The sequence below is a fragment of the Sorex fumeus genome, unplaced genomic scaffold (assembly GCF_029834395.1).
Source record: "Sorex fumeus unplaced genomic scaffold, SorFum_2.1 ptg000265l, whole genome shotgun sequence".
Taxonomy (NCBI): Eukaryota; Metazoa; Chordata; class Mammalia; order Eulipotyphla; family Soricidae; genus Sorex; species Sorex fumeus.
The window spans coordinates 39,419,287-39,444,166 of record NW_026606322.1 but is presented as its reverse complement, the minus strand read 5'-3'; the positions used below and the strand labels follow the sequence as shown (position 1 = coordinate 39,444,166).

General features: G+C 35.7%; 1 protein-coding gene across 2 annotated transcripts in view; it reads left to right on the top strand.

The window, feature by feature from the left end:
- The window catches only part of NCAM2 (neural cell adhesion molecule 2), a 442,733-nt gene that overhangs the window by 291,093 nt on the left and 126,760 nt on the right, over positions 1 to 24,880 (top strand). The window lies entirely within an intron of this gene.

Here is a 24,880-nt window from a genome sequence, read left to right as displayed (position 1 = left end):
AACGCATAGTCCATTCACTTTTCTGCTCCAAGCTGCTGGGTTCTGCATTAAGTCCTTGTGTTTCTGGGGCTGTGGCCGTGCTCCAAACTTAACTCTCATTTTCAGGGAGAAACGTTGGGTGATTTACTTCCCATTGATCACTTTGTATATAGAGAGATGTCGCGCAGCCACGTAAGCAGCCGCGAGGAAAAGTCCTAGTTCCCGCATACTCGAGCTATGCTTGTAGAGGCTTCTGGTCACCGGGGTTCCATCTGGGGGAGGCGGGATGCGGCACCTACCCCATCTGGGACTTCCTGATGATCTTGGCTCTTTTTGGAACCTGGTTTTTTCTCCGGGGCCTGTGGAGCCAGCCCTCCATATGGCCCTTCTCTTCGGCTGTATGCTGTAAAGATGTAACAGAGTATATTAAGAATTTTTCTCTCCTTGTCATGGAATGTAGCTTGAGATTGTATTTACCTCAGGAATTATTCAAAGAGTCTGTTGAAATGCAGATGATAAATGTCTACTCTCTGAAGTTGAATTTAGAATATGTGGTACAGAGCCTAAGAGCGTATATTTAATAAGGTTATCAATTGATGTCATATTGAATTGTATTTAGGCCAGACTTTGTAAACAATTTCTAACTATATGTCAAATGAAGTTTATAAACTATTCCTTTAAACAGAAAATTATTCTTTAAAAGATTACTTGACAATTGACAGGAGCTTGAAAACCACAAAAAATTAAATAAAAAAGTTCATCATGCTTGCTTACAGACTTTGATAAAATTATCAATATGTAAGAGCTGTCTGTAGCACTGTTGTCCTGTTCTTCGATTTGCTTGAGTGGGCACCGATAACATCTCCATTATGAGACTTGTTGTTACTGTTTTTGGCATATCGAATACGCCACAGGGAGCTTGCCAGGCTTTGCCATGTGGGCAGGATGCTCTTAGTAGCTTGCCAGGCTATCTGAGAGGGACAGAAGAATTGAACCTGGGTCAGCTGCATGCAAGGCAAACACCCTACCTGCTGTGCTATCACTCCAGCCCCAATATGTAAGATATAAGTAAAATTTCATTCTCATCATAGTGGATCTTTGATAGTTTTTTTTTTCTTGCCAAATTCTCAGTCTCTAAACTCAGTTTTCAATTATGAATTCTCACTGCAGAAAACAAAAGTAATACCAGAGGTAAAATATCTGTGATTAAATTTACAGGGAAATTTAATGAAGCTTTCATTGTAATTTAAAGTAAGCATATTCAGTCCTCAAAAATTAAAATATCCATCCATCATTCTGAAACCATGTATAGATTCAATACAGTCTTTCATATAATTATAATTACAGTGGTAGTTTTTCATAAATCTCAAAATAAAATCCTAACATTTGTTTCTAATCATAATTTTGTGCCCAGACAATTTTTCTTAAGACAGAGGAAGAAAATTGGTACTCTTTTTACTCTATTATGTCAAATTATATTACAATAATGCAGTAAAGAAAGCAATATAATGTTAGCATAAATACAGATGCAAAGATTAATGGAATAATAAGTCTACATATGTTTAAGTAAGTAATTTAAGACCAGGAGATAAGAATATGTAATGGGAAAATGACTGTTACACCTAGAACTAACATTAGGAAAATTGCAATTCCACCAGTGTGATAACAAACCCATTCAAAATGCACTATGGATGAATACAAGAGCTGAAACTAATAATTAAAAAAAATGGAGCGTGATTTATAATCTATCTCTCTTTCTCTCTCTCCCTCCCTCTCTCTCTCTATATATATATATTTCAACCATGTATGTGTATGTATATATGAATTAGACGAACTATGTCAGATCATAAAACTGTATATCATATGACTGAAAACAACTTGAAAGTATAATTTTCTCATGCACTTTGGAATGTTAAGTGTTTTAAGTATGTGAAAGATTTAAAATGATTGTGCGAGAGAAATAATGCAGGTCTTAAGGCACTTGTCTTCCTTGCAAGCAATGCTGCTTTGCTCCTAGGTGGAGCATACGATTGGTCCTCCAGTCTATGCCAGGAGTGATTCTTTTTGCACAGAACTAGGAGTAAGTCCTGAACACCAAAATTGAACAACAACAACAACAACGACAAAATGATGGTGATAACTCTTCATTGATTCTTGTTATAAAATAGCACTGTAGCTCTGTCCTCCCATTGTTCATTGATTTGCTCGAGCAGGCCCAGTAACGTCTCCATTGTGAGACTTGTTGTTACTGTGTTTGGCATATCAAATACGTCATGGGTAGCTTGCCAGGCATTGCCATCCGGGCAAGATACTCTCGGTAGCTTGCCAGGCTCCCCTAGAGGGGTGGAGGAATCAAATTCAGGTCAGCTTGGTCAGCCACGTGCAAGGCAAATGCCCTACCTGCTGTGCTATCACTCCAGCCCAATATAGAAAGTACTTCACAATAATGTCTAAAATAATAAATCTAATCTGAATTTGTTTACCCATGCTATTTTGTAGACCTTACCATTTTATTTTCACATTAGACTTATAATTTTGCAATGGTAGTACTTTGAATGGAATCTCCTCTTGGTATGTAAAATATCAGTCTCCTCTGTTATGAGAGGAGGCAGCACTCTGCTTTCCCATTATAGATTAATATATATCCTCAAAGTTATTCTTCATCAACACTAATCTTCATCTCCAAATACAAAGCTAGGACAAGACATAGCATAGATTTTATGATGTCATTATTTTTGATTTCCAGCTCTCCCTAACCTATACTCCTGCTTATTCCAAATGTTTATTTTGTAAGAAGACAGTCTTTTTGTCAGGCCTTTAAATAATTCACTAGTCGACCTGGTATATTACTTGTCATTTTAGCATTAAATGGAAGAAAAAAGATATATGTGAAATGATTTTTTACTAACTCTATTAAGATGGTAAATATAACAGCAATCCCATTTATGCGAATTAGATGTCTCATATGATAATTATAAAGTGCTTGTAATATTTGTTTTTGAATCAATTTGGTATGAGTCATCTATCAATGCTTAAGATATAGAATCTATAATTATGTTAATCCTTTTATGCTTATCTGAAATAGAAATTATAGGTCTCTACTATAGAAGTTAATCTACTTGACATTGAGTAAAGTGCTTTTGAAATGTATGGTAGTAAGCTATAAATGTTGTAAAGGAGAATTTTTCAAACCAGTTATTTGAATAGTAGGTTCTTCTTATATATTTCATGTGTTATCTGCCTTCTTATGTCTGTATTTTTTAAAAATTTACTTTAAAATCATTTTAATTCTAAAAAATGCACAGCAAGTTAAAGTTATGGTTGAATAGAAACACATTGTTTTAAAATAACTTTAAAATAAATTTTAAAATTTATACCTGAGTCGGGCTGGAGCGATAGCACAGTAGTAGGGCGTTTGCCTTGCAAGTGGCCAACATGGCCGACCCAAGTTCTATTCCTCCGTCCCTCTCGGAGAGCCCGGCAAGCTATCGAGGGTATCTTGCCCGCTTGGCAAAGCCTGGCAAGCTACCCGTGACATATTCGATATGGAAAACACAGTAACAACAAGTCTCATGATGGAGACGTTACTGGGCCCGCATGAGCAAATCAATGAACAATGGGAGGACCGTGACCATGACCTGAGTCGGACTGGAGCCATAGCACAGCGGGTAGGGCATTTGCCTTGCACACAACCAACACGGCTGACCCGAGTTCGATTCCTCCATCCCTCTCGGAGAACCTGGCAAGTTGCCGAGAGTATCTTTCCAGCACGGCAAAGCCTGGCAAGCTACCCGTGACGTATTTGATATGCCAAACACAGTTACAAGTCTCACAATGTTACTGGGCCCACTTGAGCAAATGGATGAACAACGGGAGGAGCATGACCATAACCTATACTTGAGTCAAATTTATATCTCCAGTAGTATGTAGTCCAGAGTGAAGATACATTAGGTAGGAAGCTTCTCTTGCATGCTCTAGACCTGGGGATTGATCCCTAGCATACTATATGGTTCCCTGAGCAGCACAAGGAAGAATCCCTGAGCACAGCCATTACTGGACCTCAAACCAAAATAAAGCAAACAAAATAATAATTTGTTTCAAATACACTTTAAAGTAATATAAGATAAAGTTGTTCTGGAATTTTTGAAAGTGGTGTGTATTTAAAGTTATTTTAGACAGAACCTTTTATCCATGTTATTGCATTGCTCTCTAGCAAATAAATAGTTGAATTTGAACAAATAGTAACAAAAATCTCATTTAATGTCAATCTTTAATGCTATGTGACCTTTCAAAGTGATTCCAGTAAACTGAATAAATAAAGAAGAATGACTATTTTCAAACGCAAAAGTTTTCTTTTTTCTGATATATACAGGTCTTAATCTGAATTTAGATCAATTCAACACTTTGTAACTAAAATAAGAAGACTTTCTGTTATTTTATATTGTTTGAGAAATGTTTCTTTCTGTGCAAATGCTTATTTAGTAAACATAAGCTTTAGCAAATTAAACCAAAAATTTTTCTGTAATTTCAAATATGTAGAGATTTTTAACAAACTGAAATGTAATATTTAAAAACCATTTTAATATAAAGAGTAAATAATTTAATATTTAGGTTTGAATTACACACATATAATATTGTATCAAAGTTACTTGGCAGTTTTGTTCACATAATTACGTGATAGTTGTATATTTTACAAAATGATTTGAGAAGTCTAGTTAACTAAGTTTTATTCAACTTCAAAGTTTGAGCTACTATTAATTATACTCAACAGCTACACAATGCAATCTTATGAAACTGAGTTTATAAAAGGAGGTTTGTAAAGTTGACCCCTTTCATCAATTTTGCCCAACCCTGCCCTTTTGTGAAATGGTTATCTATTTGCTGTATCTTTAAACAAGTTTCTTTTGTTTGTTTGCTTGCTTGTTTGTAGATTCATGTGTGTAAGAATATAAATTTTATGTCTTTCTCTCTCTTACTTATTGTAGAGTAATGCCCTCAAGGCCAATTTAATGTGATCATTTTCTATTTTGCTTATTTTTTGGGTCATGATACTCAAAGGACTTATGCAGTACCACATCTCAACCCTCAGCACCTGGCACGTTGCCCTGTGACCTAGGTACCGAGACACTCAGACTCCACTCATATTGTCCTAAATGACAACTTTCAATCTCTTCTATCAGTAAAGTGTATTACCACCTTGTGTGTGTGATAGTCACTATGTGAATATATTTTTATATATGTATATTTATATTTATATTTATATTTATTGGTGGGAATCTTTCAGTTATGCTGAATTAACTGGTCATATATGATTAACCAGTTTGATTGCTGTCATATTATTTGGTAGTACTGTTTCATATTAATTTTCATAGCGCCATAAGTTACATTCTTTCCAGTGAAATACTAGAGTTTATTTTTCTTTGCATTCTTTAAATTTTAAGTGTGTAGAAGTGGTAAGATTCTTTTCTCCATGAATTTTAACACGATGATCTGGACAGTACTTAATTAAAAGGATTTACAGATTAAGATTAATTAAGCAATAGTCAAAATGCATTTTCAACAATAATATAGTTTGCTGATACAATTACCTAAGAAAATACATTTTAAACTATAACTATTTTAATATGCCACCAAAAATGCTGCTTGCTCTTTATGACACTGCTGCATATTTTATTTCTTTATGTTGTTATTATTCTGTACTACATGTGCACAGTGCTAACCTAAGGTAACTCTGTGCTTTAATTTTTTTTCTTTGTTCCTTGGCACCAGATCTGATATGCTGAGTATTCCCAGATATTAACTCTGGGTAGAGACAGTAGTAAGTCCTAAGCACAACTGGATATACCCCTAATATTCCAATAGTAAGAAGAATAGTTATTTTCTTACACAACCTTTAATGAAAGACAGGTGATAGTAGAGTGTAATTGAACAATCTCCTTTGGAAGCATTTTGCATATAAAATGTGAAGATCAGTGACTATTATATCATGCTTTTTGTTGTTTGCTTTGGGTTTTGGCTTTGGGTCAAACTTGGTAGTAGTTAGAGCTTACTCCTGGCTCTGCTTTCAAGAATCACTCTTCCTGGTGCTTGGATGTAAGACTGGATCCTAGGTTGGCTGCATGCAAAGCAAGCACCCTCTCCACAATAGTATCATTCTGGCTTTTATTTCCCATTTTAAACATTCAAAAACAAACACAAGTTCTTAAAAGATAAATTTCAGAAAATGTAAGCAATAAAATAATCTTTTAAAATGACCACAGTTTATGTGACTAACATTTCTTTTGTAATTTGAAATAATTCATTTGATAATTTTAAGTGAATATTAGTGAGGCTGGGCTGGAGCAATAGCACAGAGGGTAGGGCATTTGCCTTGCATGCGGCCGACCCAAGTTCAATTCATCTGCCCCTCTCAGAGAGCATAGCAAGCTACCGAGAGTATCTCGCATGCACGGCAAAGCCTGGCAAGATCACTGTGTCGTATTCCATATGCCAAACACAGTAACAAGTCTCACAATATTACTGGGCCTGCATGAGCAAATTGATGAACAATGTGAAGACAGTGACAGTGATTAGTGAGGCTGCTACATTTGCAGCTGATGCATAGAGAATACAGCAATGAGAAAATGTTTGATGCACAGTTTAGAAAAGAGATAACATCAGTGGATATTTAAAATGAATAATCTAAAATGATTTGACATATACACTTTTATACTCTTAATGCAAATATTGGTATCTAAGTGGGCTTTTCCCACAAATGTAGGTCTGACTTACTTTTTCTTATCGTAGACTCAGTGAGCTGGGTCTTCTTAAAACCACTGTATCCGGTGTCTATTCTCCTATCAAAACAGTTCTAAACATGTTCCTTACTGATGATCATTGTGTAGATTCCTCTTAAAAAGTAACATGTGCAAAGGGGAACCTTTCATGACATTTCACAGGGAGTAGACAGGCACATAGTTAAAATGTTTCTGTGAGAAAGGTCTATTTGCATGTCCATAAATTTTAGACAGAGGACTGGCTTCAGATTTTGTGTACAGCGATACTTGCAAAGATGTTCTCAGGGAACCATGGACATTACCTTGGCACTATCCCTCTGCATCCCACTAGCTCACCTGTATTGCTGAGCAATAATCATTATATTTTCTAGTCTAACATTCTTTTTTTTATTGAATCACTGTGGGAAAAGTTACAAAGTTTTCAGGTTTAAGTCTTGGTCATGCAATTATCAAACACATTTCCCTTCACCAATACTTATTTTCACCACCAAGAACCCCAATGAACTCCCCCTCCCAACCCTCCCAATGGCTGTGAGGCAGATGGATTCTATTTGACACTCTATCTACTTTGATTAGATTCATTGTTTCAACAAAAGATGCACCATTATTATTTAGAGTTTAAGCCCCCAAATCAGACATGCTGAAAAGGCATTGTGAAATAATTTGTTTTCTATGGCTGGTTAGAAGAATCAAATGGTGTCGCGCGGCCACTATTGCAGCCCCGAGATTTTGGATTTCTGGTATTTTACTTATTAAGCCTGGAGTATTTCTGCTGAGAGTCTGATAATTATGAGATTGGTTTTGTGGCTCTGGAGCCATGGCCATGCCGGAGAGCCGCTCTTGCGTGGCAACTCGTGACCTTGGTAGGGCATGAAGGATGAGCCGGTAACGCCCCCCTTCCCATGAGGTTTCAGTCACCCCGTCACGACTGGCTCATACCTGGCTTTCCATAAAGCTTGGTAGCGGCTGCCATCTTTCTTTCCAGAGGGAAAAAGACGGTTCTAGTCTAGAATTCTCAATCTGGGAATTTTCATATAGGAATTCCTATGGCTTTCCTTTAGTGGCCCAAGAGAGGCTTCCCTTGCACTGTAACTAATAGAAAAGAATTCTTATGAAGTGATCATTCCCCAGGAGATAAGAAAGAAGCAGTACAGTTGAGTCATTTCTTCATAGCTGCAAACTTCAGGGCAGGCTTCCAGTTAGGAGTCCGGGAGTATACTGTAAACCTCCCAGCCTCCAGAGGGCAGATTATATCTTGAATGACTTTTATTGTTTTCTCTTTTGTCCTGCTTCACTTTTGTGGGTCACTTGGAAGGACCTTGTGTGTTCCGCAGCTCTGTGCTTGGAGATTGTTTGCCTCTGAATATGCATGAGAAACCATGCGATGCCGGGAATCTACACTGGTCCTCCTACATGTGAACCACTCACTTAACCACTTGATCTATCGTTCCAACTCTAAATTTTATTGCATTTTAATTTTAAAAAAATTTCAGTGCATTACATCAATGTATAAGAATGTAAATGTTTCAGGACTGGAGAGATTTCAGCACTACAACAGTTGGAGTGCTTGCCTTGCGCAAGGCCAACCCAAATCTCCAACACAGAAAATGGTTCCCTGAGCCTATCCAGGAGCGTTCCTTGAGCACAGAGGCAGAAGCAAACCCTAAGTATATGGATGTCCACGGCCTCACAAACAAACCAAACCAATAATGTAAATGTTTATGTGCCTTTGCAGTATTATGTTGCCATCTAGTACCTCTCAGCAAAGGGTCAACACCTCTTCACGACAGTCCCTGGCACCCTTATATCACATCCCTCACTACCCTTGATGATCTCCTTTCTGAGTCTAAGGTCTTACTTTCAGATATATTTAAGCTCTCTGCTTGTCTTCTGTGTTCTAGAGAACCAGTGTCTCCCAGAAGAGGGTAGCTGATGTGCTTCAGGTAACTCAGATTTATTTCTAGGGCTCAGGTTTGGTGACTGCTGCCTGGCCCCTTGAAGTTTTCTCTCTTTTGCCAGAGGCACTTGTATTCTTGGGTCCTAAAAGATTGTATCAGAGAGTTTTTGTAAAAGTCTCATGCCCAGGACATTATGCAGACTGTAGGATAAAACATTGCCAGTCTTTTAGTGACTGTGGACTGTTTTGCTTGGCTGATGGTAGGAACCGTATTTTGGCACACACCTAGGAACCTTCTTGGATATACCCCAGGGTCAAAGCCAGTGAACCCCATCCCGGCACTCTCACTCTAACTGGTTGAGGTGACTGATATCTCCTAGAAATGAGCTTGTTTAATGCCTAGGATCTACATTTTTTTTTTATTTTCATCCAGGTGACACTTCTAAGTCATTTGATTCTGATGTTATCAGGAACTTTGCTTGTGCTCCTTTTTATCTGCATGTGCAGAGTTTAAATTTCAAAGATAATTTGTGTTGCCTTCACCTTGGGATATGACAGATCATGGTGGACACGCATATACTAGGTACCACTACACAAAAATAAAAAATGGATCACTTGCCTTGAGCTTGAGCTTGTTTGGAGGTTCTAGCCTGGCAAGCTACCGAGAGTATTCGATATGCCAGACACAGTAACAACAAAGTCTCCAATGGAGATGTTACTGGGCCCGCTCGAGCAAATCGATGATCAACGGGAAGGCCTTTACCTTTACCTTTACCTTTACCACTTGCCTTGAAAAACAGAGATTAGCCTTTGGTAAGCATTTCTAAGAGCCTGGGGCAAGTTACAACAATAAAGATCTGCTCCTACAAGAGGCCGCATCTCTTTTGGGTGTCCTTACACTGAAGTACTCCTGTGCTCATGGGTGATTCTAGTTAAGGCTAAAGACCATATGGACTTCCAGGAATTGAACTGGGCCTTCATGTTTAAAGCAGTACCGAGTCCGGTCTCTCTAGCCTGAGACCAGCTTTTAAATAGTGGCTATGTTTGTATTTTTTTTATGTAATTTGCAAAAAAAAATACCGACAGAATAAGGAACAAGGAATGTGGGAAACAGGAATGTGTTCTAAATCAACGAACCAATTAAAGCGTTAGGAATAAAAAACATAATAAAATTGAGATGAATGGCTTTAACGAGCTCAACATAAATTTCAGAAAGATACCCACCAAACTAGATAGGATAATGAGAGGAAATATGTGCCACAAAGAGAAAATTCAGGAACTTACTAAATGCAGTCACACCCCTGCAGAATGTGAACCCTTAACCAAATACCACATTAGGGATGCTCACAGTTAGAGCAGCAAAGGTTGCGGGGGAGAGGGAGGAGGGCACTGGTAACAGGTTAAAGAAGAAATGGAAGAATATTAAGACTGATATTAATAGTATAGAGTTCATGGAGAAGACAAAGAGAAAGGAGTAGAAAACTTACCTGAGGTTAGTAGTTCTTCAAAATTAAACAAAAAACTAAACTGAAGAAATAGCTGCTGATCATTTCTTTTTCTATTGAAATAAATGACTCTGTTACACTATATGTGGTTTAAAGGTTTTGTATTCTTCGCCTTCAAAATATGTGTGACTATAACACAATGACTACCATATTTCTTCTCCTAAGTCCATTGGGACTCCTCTCTTTTTCTTTAACCTGTAATGGAAAGAGACAATTCAAAAATAAGAACTCTCAGAGAATTCAATCAAAGTGCATTAAGTAGTTGAAGTGGTGAATTTTAAAAACAATAAGAGAAGCTTCAAATCAGCAAGAATATGGAATGATCCCATTGTTCCTTGAAGCTGCATATCATGTTGAATGAAGTAAGCCAGAAGAAGAAGAAAGAGAAACACAGCGTGATCTCCCTTACCTGTGGAATATAGAATTCTGGATGAAGAAATGATTGTGGTAAAGGGTGGGGGGGAGGGGAGATGGCTAGATCACCATTTACCCCAGTGTTTAGAGAAGTGGACAGAGAAGGAAATAAACCATAATGGATGTGGGGGAAGAAGAGATCGAGAAGTGATGGGTGAAAAGGCATCAGAACTTCAGTTATAGTGATAGAAGTGAGAGTATAGCCATATAACCACAACACAGACTCAGCAGAATTGAAAAAAAAATAAGATCTAAGTGGCAACAACTATACTTTATATAGGAGGGGGCAGAGTTGTGTTTTGGGTTGGGGAGGGAACCTAGGAAAACTCGTGGAGGGAAGTTGACACTGGTGGAGAAATTGTCGTTGAATTATTGTATGCCTAAAACCCAACTATCAGTAACTTTGTAAATCTTTCATAAAAAAATTGTTTAAATCAGCAAGAAAAACAAACTCCAGCTTGCTCTATGCGAAGGATAATGCATGCGTTAATATTAGGCTTCTTGTAGGCACTTTCAACCTATGAGGAGGGACTGTGTAATGATAAATTAATAGCACTGAAAGAAAATATTCAAAAAAGCAACGTTTCATGAAAATCTTACTCCAATTTGGAGGAAAGGTAGAGTTTTTACAGAGAAGCAAAAATTCTAAAAAAAAAAAAAAACAGAACTGCAAGGCACAATAAAAAATGTTAAAAGAACATTTTAATAATTTATTTTATCTTTTATATTAAGGTAATATGGCTTACAATATTATTAATATCTATGACTTAGGCACACAATGTATTTTACCATCTCCCATTGCTAAAGTTCCCTTTTACCTCCTGCACTTTCCTCAGATTCCTTCTTTTTTTGTTTATTTATTTTTATTTTTTATTAGAGAGACACCATGAGGTACAGTTGTAGACATACAAATTTTTTGCTTGTGTTTCAATTATACAATGATCAAATACCCATCCCTCCACCAGTGCCCATTTCCCACCACCACAAATCCCAGTATCCCTCCCATCCCCCATCCCCGCCATCCCACCCTGCCTCTGTGGCAGGACATTCCCTTTTGTTCTCTCTCTCCTATTGGGTGTTGTGGTTTGCAAAAGAGGCACTGAGTGACAATCACGTTTGGTCTATAGTCTACTTTCAGCATGCTTCTCCCATCCTGGGAGGATCCTCCCAACACCCTTTATTTGGTGCTCCATTCTCTATCTGAGCTGCCTTTGCCCCTAGCATGTGTGGCTGGCCTACAAGCCATGGAGCAAAATTCCTGGTACTAATTTCGGCCACTCTTGGGTGTTAGTCTCCTATTTTGTTACTTTATGTTTCCCAGATGAATGCAATCTTCCTATGTCTATCCCTCTCTTTCTGACTCATTTCGCTTAACATAATACTTTCCATCTAGTACCACTTGTATGTAAATTTCATGACTTCATCTTTTCTAACAGCTACATAGTACTCCATTGTGTAAATGTACCAAAGTTTCTTTAACCAGTCATCTGTTCTTGGACATTCAGTTTTTTTCCAGATTCAGATTCCTTATTTTATGACTTCTAAGCCCCTTCCCCTCTTTGACCTCAGTTTTGTGTCACATTTTAGAGTTTTTTTTTCATTGACTATTTTCTAATTGAGGAAAAAAATGCTCCCTTTTCTTAAAGGAGTTTTTAATTAAAAGCACATTACTTTTTAGTGACAGGAAAATATGAAAAAATAAATCTCACACTGAGCTGTAAATACACAGTGAAGGTGGTTGATTAGTTCCTTATAAAGTTAGTATGATGAGTAAAATTTATAAAGAGAAAAATTAAGTATATCTATAATAGTTAAGATATACATAAGATAAAATATCAAATGAAAGATGGAAAGATTATGAAATGTAGGGCAGTCGAATGTGTTTGCTTAAGTTATTATTAAATTAAAATAGACTCTCATCAATATAAGTTGTTTTAAGGTTACCACAAGGAAAAAAAACTACACCTTACACATCAAAGCTAGAAAAAGGGATTTGAGCATAACACTATGGAAAATTCTTAATTTGCAAAGGAAAGAATGCCAAGAAAGGAAAGAGGAATGAATTAATTACCAAGAAGTCCTTAACAAAAAGAAAAGTGTGTTAGCTACATATATATGAGACAAAACAGGCTCTATTAAAATAAAGACTGTGCTGGAGATGTGACTCAAATGTTGCAGTTCTTGGATGTGAGAGACCTGCATCCCAAGCAGCTTAGGGAGCTGTGAGTACCACCTGCTATTTCACTGTGTGCCCCCAAGCCCTTCTCGATGTGGGTATCCAAGTAAGCATGGTTTAATGCTCTGATTTACAGACACTACCTTGGAAGACCCCTGCAGTCACTAACCGAAAATGACAGGGAGAAAGCTGCAGGAAATGCAATGCAGAGTGATGATGCTGAAGTTGAGGAGAGTATATACCACTTAAAATATCAATGCATTTGCTATAACAACACCTAAATATATAAAGTAAATAATAAGGGACCAAAAGAGGAAAAATAGACAAGAGAGTTACAATAGGCTACTTTGATACCCCACACATAGAAGATTTTGTTATCTTTTACTTTTTTTTGGCTTTGAATCATACCTGTAGGTGCTCAGGGCTCACTCCAAGCTCTGTGTGTACTCAGGGATCACTCCTGGTGAACTCAGGGGACAATTTTAGATGCCAGGAATTCAACATTGGTCTTCTGTGCTTTTGTGTACAAGGCAAACATCCTACCTTCTGTAATATCTCTTTAACCCAGTCTCTAATTGTTAACTGCAATTATTTATAATACCATAATTTCATTTTAACTCTATAATATACATGTACATATATGTATATATGTGTGTATAGAGAAAGAGATAGATGGATAGATAGTATAATTAAAAGCACATTTATATTAAGTGAAAACTACAAATCCAAAGATTTTTATTTCAAGAGAGAAACTTTTGATTTTCAAATATTTTAATGCTATTATAAAAGCACTGGTGGCATTGAAAACTAAAATATGATGGACTTATTTATGGCATTATTTTTAGTAATGAAAGTCCTCTGCCGGGACAGACATAGAAGGATTGCACTCTTTTGTGGAGTATAAAACAACATAACATGAGGCTGATGCCAAAGGACAGTAGATACACGGGACAGGTAGATTGCTCCATAGCTGGAAGTCTGCCTCATGAACAAAGGGGAGAAGGCAGCTGGAATAGAGATGGGATCCCTAGGAAAAAGATGGCTGGAGGAATAGGTCAGGATGGGAGATGTGTGCTGAAAGTAGATAAAGGACCAAACATGATAACCTCTCAGGGTCTGTATTGCAAACCATAATGCCCAAAAGTAGAGAGAGATTATGGGGAATCATGTCTGTCATGGAGGCAGGGGGAGGGTGGGGAAGGGGTCTTATTTACAAAAAATCATATTATTTCCCAAGCAGAGAATATTCAGTCATTTCTTTATCTCTAATTTGCATCAGATCAACATAATCTAAATTTTTCCCAGCAACTTATATGATATTTCATTCGAGGGTTTCCAATAATTTTGTGTATGGTATTCTCCATTGATCTAATATATAAATTTTTGAGTGAAATGGTATGGTACAGAACCAAGTTTGTATTTCAGAATTACAAAAGTAGCTGCAATATGTTTATTCCACATTAATTTTAACTCTTTATAAAATATAATTGAATTATACTGAGTTCTCATTTTTGCTTATTTTTGTAGATATTCTCTATCCAGCTAATCTTTGATAGAGATAAAAAATACAAAAAATATTCTGATGGCTATACCCTGGAAAAACACTCTTGTCTTTGAAATTGTTATTTCTTCCTTAGTACTCACCCATCCAGTCAACATAGGCAAATACTTACCAACCCACATAAATTACAAATTATTCATTTAAAAATGCTTGTGCGATCCAGATTCCAATCATCCTGTTGTTCGTCAGTTGCCTCGAGCAGGCACAAGTAATGTCTCCTTTGTCCGAGCCCTGAGATTTTAAAAAGTGTCATATTCAAGGCTCTTTCAGGGTTAAGAGAATGAGACCCATCATTGTTACTGGTATTTGGCATATTGGGTATGCCACAGGGAATTTGCCAGACTCTGCCATGTGGGCAGGTTACATTTGGTAGCCTGCTAGGTTGTCCAAAGTAAGAATGAGATAGTAAAATGTCGCGCGCGGCTTCAAATGCGGCCGCACACTTCCGGGAGCTGGGTTTTATAGTCTCTTGATCTTGGCCCTTGGTGGGATTACACAGTGCAGGGGGCCAGTTGGTGGGTGTGACCCCGGCCTACTGTAAGATGCAGGATCTGGGTGGAGGATGTTCATCCCTGATCCAAGCAGGCTTGGATATCTCAGCCCCGGGACCCGCATGCCTTTGTTCCTCTGCCAGTACCTTCATGCGTGTGGAGGGTGGTCTCAGCATAGTTGTGACTGGTTCTGGAGGTCTTCGACTGCTGGAGCTCTGCATCGGGCAGGGAGGGAAACTCAACCCACCCCCCTCCAAGGGGCCCCGGCAAGAACAGCCAGGAGCGAGGTCAGGAGACTCTGCATATATATATATATATACATATATATATAAAATGCTTGCATATCATATATATATACACATATATATCCATACAATCTTATGCATTAAGGAATCATCTAGTCAATCTACCAGTTTCTAATGAGGTTAATTCTGGTATTACCTATTTATTCTTATAAAACAGAATACAAAATAACAGTTTTAATTTGTAAGTTTTAATTTAGTTTCTAGATTTTATCATTTCCTACTCTTTATTACTAAACCAATTGCCTTTATTATTCAGAGCCATAGTACACATCAACTTTTTATATTTCTGTTTTCTAAGATATTCCAAGTCAATGCAGTAGATAACCTTGCATTTTATTTTTTTAATTTTTTTTTTTAGTGAAACACCATGAGGTACATTTTAATATACACTTTTTATTCTTGTTGTTTAGCTTTTTTAATACAGATACTATTTTTTTCAGCTAATGAAAACTTTAACGGTAACTCTCTAATAATTTCTAAAGTAAAACATTAAATGTTTAAAGTTTCACTTCTTACAGACTTTCCATGAAACTCAGTTGTAAGAAAAGCTAAGATTACTTTGGTAATATGCCTACTTTGGAAACTGTCAGTTTCAGATGGTAGAGAAGAATGCTAAAGAAAATTTTTCCTAACACCTGTAGATTGTAATGCCTTTTTTTCCCAACTTTTCAATAGATAATGTACTTCTCTGAAGAATTTTTTTTCAATGAGTTTTTTTTTTAATATATACCTAGTGTATTCTTTTCCCTACTAGTGCTCTGAGTGCAATATTATAGGACCCTGCTGGGCAATAGGCAAAATGGACACTTATATACCCTGGCTAATGGAAATGCTGGAATAGAATTAGGCATTTTAGAAATCTTTTCTGATGCTCTGAGAATGCTGAAAGGTGGCTTTTTAAATGTTTAAAACTTTGTGAGTTTTTATTTTCAGTCCATACCTTGAATAACAGTTATCAAAATTGCCAGAAGGTCTTTTGAAAGTACTTTTTGAGAGAATTCTGAAAAGTATTTTGTAAATGGACACATTTTAAATAGCATGATTTATTAATGATTTTTAATGTCTGTTAAGAATTTGTACTTGAAAGAAATTGTCTTCTCTTTTGAAAAATTATGTGTCAGTTTTGAATTACATTACTTTGTAACAGTTAATTGTTAAATTACTGTGACTTTGTAGCAGAAAATAATGTTTCTGTAAATGCTGTAGAGTATATGTGATAATAATGTATCTAATAATATCTCTTTTGTCTTATAAGAAAACCAGCTACTATCCTTAATATTATTATAGGACCCCAGCAGGGTCCTATAATATTGAATTCAGAGCACTAGTAGGGAAAAAAATACACTAGGTATCTCTTTTAAAAAAATGTCTTTGAAATGAAAAATCCTTCAAAAAAGTACATTATCTACGGAAACGTTGAAAAAAAAGGCATTAAAATCCACAGGTGCTAGGAAGAATGTTCTTTAGCATTCTTCTCTACCCTTAAAGAAAATACAATACAGAACAACTAAATATAAGTTTGTTTGTTAAATATTAATAGAGTTAAAATAATAAATATATTTATATTTATATCAATATGTTATGAATTATGTATACATATATATAAATGGCTTGTTTTTTTGTATTAGCCCCCAACTTGAATTTCATTTTCTGTATCTACTAATTTTTGTAATGTTTCATGTGTTCTAGCAAAATACCAGCTATGTTTTAATTAAATTTCAAGCCATCTAATTTTTATCGTGTTAAAAAACAGAACCAAATATAGGATGACTTATATTCTCTAGTTTTCACCAAATTCCACTGTATGTGTTGTGTCTATGGTTTATGGTGATAGTACTGACTTATTCATCCCCCACAGTAAAGCATTTTAGGAAGCTGTTTTGGTTTTAAAATTAATACATTTATCAACATTTCTAGCACTTTTCCTCTTGCATTATTTTATTATCTTAAAATAATTTTTGAAACTGTTTACTTTTCCTTTGATTATTTTTTTACACTGCTGCATGAGAAGACTGACGGTGATTGGGGTCTACCAGGACCATAACTGGTGGTGCAGGATTTGAATCCTGAGCTTCATACTTAAAATGCATGTGCCACATGACCTGAGACATTTTTCTGGCAAGAGTCCTGCCTCTTTTATGATGATTTCTAACAATGAATACAAGATTTCTCTTACATGTAATCTTTTCTTTCACCTGAATATAGTGAGTCGAGTTTATTTCATACAGTAGAATAAAGAAAGTACTCAAGAAACTAAAAAATAGCTCATATACACATTTACATGAGAAAATTATATGTGCATGTATATGTGTATATTTGAAAATTATGTTTGTTTGTGTGTGTTGATCCACACCCCCAGTGGGGCTTGGTTAATACTCTGGTTCATATCCCGAGGAGGACTTACTATTAACTTTTAACTCCTGGCAATCCTCAGGGAACCATATGATATGTACTGCCTGAACTGTGATCATCCACTTTCTAGGCAAGTAACTAGCTTCTCTATTATGTCCCTGGCCCATATGCATCTTTTTCTATGATTGCAGCATAATCAATTTATTAAAAACAAGAGGAAAATTCCATATATTGCTATCTGGCAATTTTTACTTTATGGTACTAGCTTGATGTTGTTAAGTAGTGTACATAACAAAGATATAATATGTACTGTAAGAATTCTCAGTCTGGCACCTGGTATATTGATAGTGATTGTCTTACAAGGTTCAGTTTAGATACAAATGCCTACAAGGATTTCTGCCTCATTTTGTAGACTATGTTATGTTTTGTTTTGTTTTTTCTAAAATTCACCTATGTAAGTATGGTTTGGTATTTAATCACGACGAAGGCTTTTTAATCCATGAGGCCAATGACTTTACCTCACTAATTCAATTTACTTTCATCACACTCCTGTCATTTGAATATGAAGTTCAGCCATTTCTTTGTCTCATAGGCTGAATGATGTTGCAGAAATAATTCAGTATATTAACAGCAAAAAAAATTATGACATCTAGTTATTATCAATTATAAGTTGGTTGGTGAAGTAATTCAGAATTCCTGTGACTCAATTTCTTTATTTTTAAATTGGAAAGGATATCAGCTTAATTGAATAACACTATCATGGGGATTAAATGAGCTAATAGATTCAAAACATTTATATCAGTCCCTAATACCTATTTGCCATATTTGTTCATTAATATTACAATATTCAGTTCCTTCTAGAAGGTTAAGATTATTCCATCGTGTCATTTTTGCGGAATTAATGCCAATAACCATTGTGGCACATATGTTTCGTTGTTTATATATTTAGTTTCATGGTTCTTTTAAGACCATAAATGTGTTTTTTTATGTTTCGTTGTTTATATATTTTTCGTTGTTTATATATTTAGTTTCATGGTTCTTTTAAGGCCGCAAATGTGGCCGTGCACTTCCGGGAGCTGGGTTTTATAGTCTCTGGGTCTTGACCGTTGTTTTTTTCATTGTTTATATATTTAGTTTCATGGTTCTTTTAAGGCCGCAAATGTGGCTGTGCACTTCTGGGAGCTGGGTTTTATAGTCTCTGGGTCTTGGCTGTTGATGGGATTACATAGCGCCGGGAGTCAGTTGGTGGGTGTGACCCCTGCCTACTGGAAGATGGAGGATCTGGGTGGAGGATTGCTCAGCCCCGATCCAAGCAGGCTTGGGGATCTCAGACCCGGGACCCACGTGCCTGTGTTCCTCTGCCGTTACCTTCATGCTTGTGGAGAGTGGTCTCAGCATGGTGGTGGCTGGATCTGCTAGGCATGGGGGCAGGAGACTCTTAAGTATTTTAGTTGAGTTTAATTTACATTCAATGTAGATATGTTGTCATTGCAAGAAAGAATTTCCTTCCTCCCTTTGTCTGTATTTGCTTGTTTGCTGTGCGTATTCCCCAGATCCCATCTATGTATCTGCTTACGCCCCCCCCCCCCAAATTCTTTTATATGCTGATCAGTCCCATAGGTCTGGAATTCTCTCTATAACATCATACTTTTTTTACTATTTTAAGATTTTAATCTATAACATAACAAAATAAAAGTGGAATAATATTGGGGCCAAGGAGAGAGTTGAGTGAAATTAAGTGCATTTCAGGGTCTGCACAGGGTCCTCTATCGAGCCTTCTGGATGCTGCAGAGTATAACCTTAGTAACCTCCAGCACCACTGAATTTCCCCTGAAATGAGCAGATCTCAACCTACACGGATTATCACGCGATGTACCTGTCTTTACTTGACCGCTCTATTTACACACTTCTCAAACGAAAGTGGTGCTTTTCAATGTTCTCTTCTATTTTAAAGTTACTATGTATCTTTTCTGTTAAGATTAATATTCCACTAAGAACAGAGATTCTCCTATATTGTTCTGCCTGTATTCCCAGCACCTCTATGCTTATCATATCCTAATTCACAATGAATTTGAAAAGAAAAGACGTATTGTTAGTCACCTCAGAGGTGTACTGAGTGAATTCTAATTTTGAAAATAAGGGTATAATGATGCAGTATATGCAGTGTAAGCTATTAAATCACAATATAGTCCATTTAAATGGCCAATAATTAAAACTGACAACAAAACATTCGCTGGGAATAAACATATATCCCTAACCACTTAATTCATGTAGAATATAAAAAAGACAAAAAAAAACTAATACAACACTGTGAAACAGAAAAAAGATTGGTGATTGTTAGGGAGTAAGGGAGTTGGAGATAGGTGAATGAATAAAGGAAAATAATTGTTTGGTATTAGATGACAACTAGGATATTGTGGGGATCCCATTGAAGTTTATCCTGACATGAAAATATAATGTTGTATACCTGAAACCTGAGCTGGAGCAATAGCACAGCAGTAGGGCATTTGCTTTGTGCGCAGCCAGCCTGGCGACCCAGGTTCGATTCCTCCGCCCCTCTCGGAGAGCCCAGCAAGCTACCAAATGACAAAGCATGACAAAGTCTGGCAAGCTAATTGTGAAGTATTTGATATGCCAAAAACAGTAACAATTCTCATGATGGAGACGTTACTGGGCCCACTCGATCAAATCAATGAGTAACGGGAAGACCATGACCATGACTGGAAACCTATGTGATGTTATAAAGCAAAATTTTCTCAATAAAATTTTATTGAAAATACATAAATTACATAATAAATAAGAGGTACTTATCACCTAGACAATTGTAGGGTTACTGAAATTGCTTTAAACTCTACATAATTGTTTTATAATAATATCTAAACACAATTTAAAAACAGTTCTGAAAATGATCTTTTGTAAATGCAAGGAATATAACATCTTTCAGGTACCTTCCTAAAATGGTTGAAATAACAATGTTCAGCCAGACACTTTAACTTCTTGTGATCTTACTTAGAATTTGAAAAATACTACATGGACAGCTAATATGCCAGTTAACCTGTCTCTGTCAAATAACAGATGTTTTAAATGAATGTTCTTGAGATGGTAATTTAAAATCTAGACATTAATGAATCTTCTTTCAGAGATGTGTAATGCATTTTAGTAGTACAAAGAGAAAGATAACCTTTGGAATGTCAGGTGTGAGAATGAATGATTTTTGACTTAAAGTATAATTACTTGAGATAGATGCATATTGTGTATCATTACAAAGCCAGTTAATAAAAAGTTTGAAAATGGCATAATATTCCCAGTCACACATTTCAAAATACACATTTCCAGACAAATCACACTCTTCTCTTATTTATGTTATTTATTTAAGATATAGACAATAACTTAAATACCAATATTCCTCTATTAGTGTGCTAATTTTAAAAAAGTAATTTTTTCACTATTCAAACAAAATTACTCTAGAAAATTCATATTATTTACAAGTAATGACAAGATTGTAAGTTTCAATAAAGTTGAAATGTATCTAATGATACTGGAAGTGAACAATATACTTTTTCTGAACAGGAAAGTGAAAAATTTGCTTTGCATATTGAACAAAAGATTCTCTACAGTCAAATACAGATGTTAAATTCAGATTTTACATCACAGTAAATATATGCTAAAGAATCTTCTTTACTCAACTACATGTGAATTTCACTAAAAAGTATTTTCCTTCAAATGGTAATTGACTAAATGGTTCTTTTCTAGATACTCATCCAGATCAGATGAGCACAGGCTAAATCCTGAAGTTATAAGGTTCCTACAACTGAAAATGCTCTGTCTCCTGAATAGCTAGTAGTTATAGTTTATTTGTGTATGCACTTGTGTTTGTGTGTGTCTGGGTGTGTGTATGAGAGAGAGACAGAGACAGAGACAGAAACAGAAAAAGAGGCACAGAGGAATAAAACAGATAAATGGACAAAGGAAGATAAAAATAATCAGATTCCACCCAGGACTCTGTAGAACCCAAAGTGGTATTTCACTAATAAATTAAGCTAGAATCATTCTATTTAAATTTAAAGGAGATCAAGGCAAAAACTTTAAGAATAACCTTTGAAGAGTGTTTATGGACAGCACAATATTGCATCAAAGTACAAGTAATTCAGACTTAAATTCACTTGGAGAGTGTACAAATTGGAAAGTATGATTAGATGGAAAGGTGCTATCATGAGTCCTTAAACATTAGGCAGAAGGGTTGGTGTTGTAGGTTTTTGTTTTGCATTTTGAGGCCACACCAGTGTTCCTCAAGGTTTACTCCTGTGTATGCACTCAGGGTTCACTTCTAGAGTGAGCTGGGGAACTGTATAGCCGACCAATTGGCATGGCTGTATTCAATGCATATGCCTTGTCCACTGTACTTTCTATAAACGATCAGTATTTTTATTTAGAATATAATACATTATTACCTATAATTAGAAAGCATGAAGTATGTGAAAACTTTTTATATTTATGTGGCTTGTAAATTCCTTTCTTAAAATATTCTCAGCTGTAAAAAAGATAGTCTGCAGCAGGAAATATTTTATCTGGAAAAAAAAATAGAAAGAACTTAATGCTGCTGACTTCTGCAGAGTCAGGAAGTCTTTTTTTGGTCTTATAGAGCCTATCTGATTGTTCTCTTCGAATTCATTGTCTCCTGTCAATATACTTCGAACTCAGCAGTACAATTAAGGCTAAAGATGAGAAAAGAGCAGATCAGTCTATAGAACCAGTTCCTGCAAAAAAAAGAAAGTAATAATAAAATTGAGGTAGATGGTAATCTGATATATCTCCTATTTTAGAATACAGGTAGAAAAGTAAAGGTTCTGAAACATATTCTAGATTTACAGAGTATTGCATGGACATGAAAAAGAGATGTTATTTGTAAATTGTTATAAAATCAGTTGCCCTATATATGAAATTAGCTGCTTTCGGAAAAACAACAACAAGAACACTTGGAGGGCAGGTAAAGAGGTCTGACGTTCAGATCTGTTCAAAATGGTCTCAGATAGATCTTAAATTAAATTACCCTGAAAATGAAATAGTTCATCAGAAAAGCCAGAGAATAAGGGATAGTGAAAGAGAAACTGAAAGTCATGAGTGTAGGAAACTGAGTTTAAGATGGGAGTGTCATGGTAAAAGGTATTCACAAGAATTGGGGAGTGTCCAGGACAATGCAGTTCACTACCAAGAATAAGGATCTTCAGAGAGTAACTGAGAGAATATGGGGGAGAGAGGCTGTATGTGTGAGTGTGTATGAGTGTGTATGAGTGTGTGTGTGTGTGTGTGTGTGTGTGTGTGTGTGTGTGTGTGTGTCTGTGCTGAAAGCCGAAGAAGTCAGTTTATAGCAAAAGCTGGATAAAGCAGTCGGGTCCAATGATGAATGAAGGTATAAAAAGTTTAGGACTGAAAAATATACGATAGCAAATATAGAAATTATTTCCAGATGTAGTTTCCTTGTATATAAAATTAGCTCTTTTACTCATTTAAAATTTAACTTCTGTGAAACTGTTTTTTTTTCCTTTCTCCCAATAAAGTAAATAATTTTGTCAGAAGTCAAATACCTTACTGATTTGCAGAAGGCACTGTTCTTCACTAGAAAATCTCACCCTAATATTTTTTCATCATACCTGAGAGTTGGGGTTTAGGTGTTTTCCCTCCAGTTCTGATCTGATTAGCACAATTTATCACTTAGAGTATGGCCTTTGTATTTAAAATATTTTTTTCTGGATTGTAAATAAATTGAGTGACTGAACTCACTACATGACAATTAGAAAAGTACACATAGGCGTTAAAATTTATCCAAATTTATGCTTATAAAAGATTAGAGAGCAAATCTAAAAAACAAATAACTCAAAAATACTTTACACACTGATGTATTTTCTACATAGTTAAGAATTAAATAAAATGCTACAGAAAGACTTTTTTATTGGTAGATTTTAGCTAGAATTAAATATTGATATTTTCTTTATTTTTAAGGAATAAAATTGGAATTTAAGATATTGTTATAAAAAGCATGAAAACTTTTTTAAAAACTCATTTTCTATTAAAGACCTATATTTTCAAATTATTGATAGTTGTGTTTTAGACATAAGATAATAATTCTACACTAATCCCACCAGCAGTTTCAACTTTCTCCACCAGTATTATATTTCCTCCCCATCCCAACCCATCCCCACCTGTCAACTCGATAGGCATATAACAGAGTTTCAGTGGTTAAAACATGCAAGCATTTTCAGAAACAAAGAACACAGTAAATTATGGGAGTTTACAAATCATGTACTTTAATTTTTCCTACTCATGAATGTTTCTGTGAATGAGTAGTTAGGTAAGAAAGAAAAAGCTTAAAACAAACATATGTACAAACAAAAAACTGTAAGCATAAATACAGACGTGACTTTAAAAAAGTTTTTTTCATGTCAAAGGGAACTTGGTCTCAAATAAAATTCACTCTACTGCATATACATCTTATATCAAATAAAGGGCTAATAATACCCAACAATAACGGGCTAAGGAATTTATAGACACTTTCCTAAAGAAGACATATTGAGGGTCAAAATGCATATGCCAAAGTGCTTGTCATCACTTATTATTCAAGAAGTGCAAATCAAAGCAGCAGTAAATATTATCTCATACCACTGAGAATGACATATGGGAAAGATTGAAAACAACTGCTGTGTAGTTGAGATAGAAACTTTCATGACTATTGGTGGAGATAGGTATGTTTTTTGATCCAGCCATTATGGAAAACAGTGTGGAGACTTCTCAAAAAAAGTAAGAATAAATTTTCTGTATGACACAACACTCCCACTCTAGGGCATTTGCTCCAAGAGCACCAAAACATTAACTTAAAAGCATATATGCACATCTATATTCATAGCAATGCTAAGTAGAATAGCCAGGATTTGAAAGCAACTCATATGTCAAACGCGTAAATGGATAAAAAGTTGTGGTATAGATACACACTGGAATACTACTTGGTAACAAATGTCAAGATTAATTTCAGTTTTCTGCATCTTAAATGGAACTGGAGAATATCTAGTTAATGTGATAAGCTGAAGGTAGAACGACTAGTACAGGTGATCTCAACCATCTGTGATTACAATAAATAAAACAAGAAAATCAATAGTATCATAGGTTAACAAACATTTTGATTTCAAAACAACTGTATCAAGCAATGAGGAGAGAGTTGGAGAGGAGATTGGTAAGGAAGACGTAGAACAGAAATAAGTAGGACACTGGTCTAGACACTTAGTAGTGGTGAAGAAGCAGTAACTTTTGTAGCAAAGTCACAAATGCCATAATTATTGTAACTATGTTACCTAATCTACAGTAAACATTTAAATTTAGAAAGCAAAAAAATGTACAGTTAGGAATCAATCTCTGTTATGTTTGTGATATAT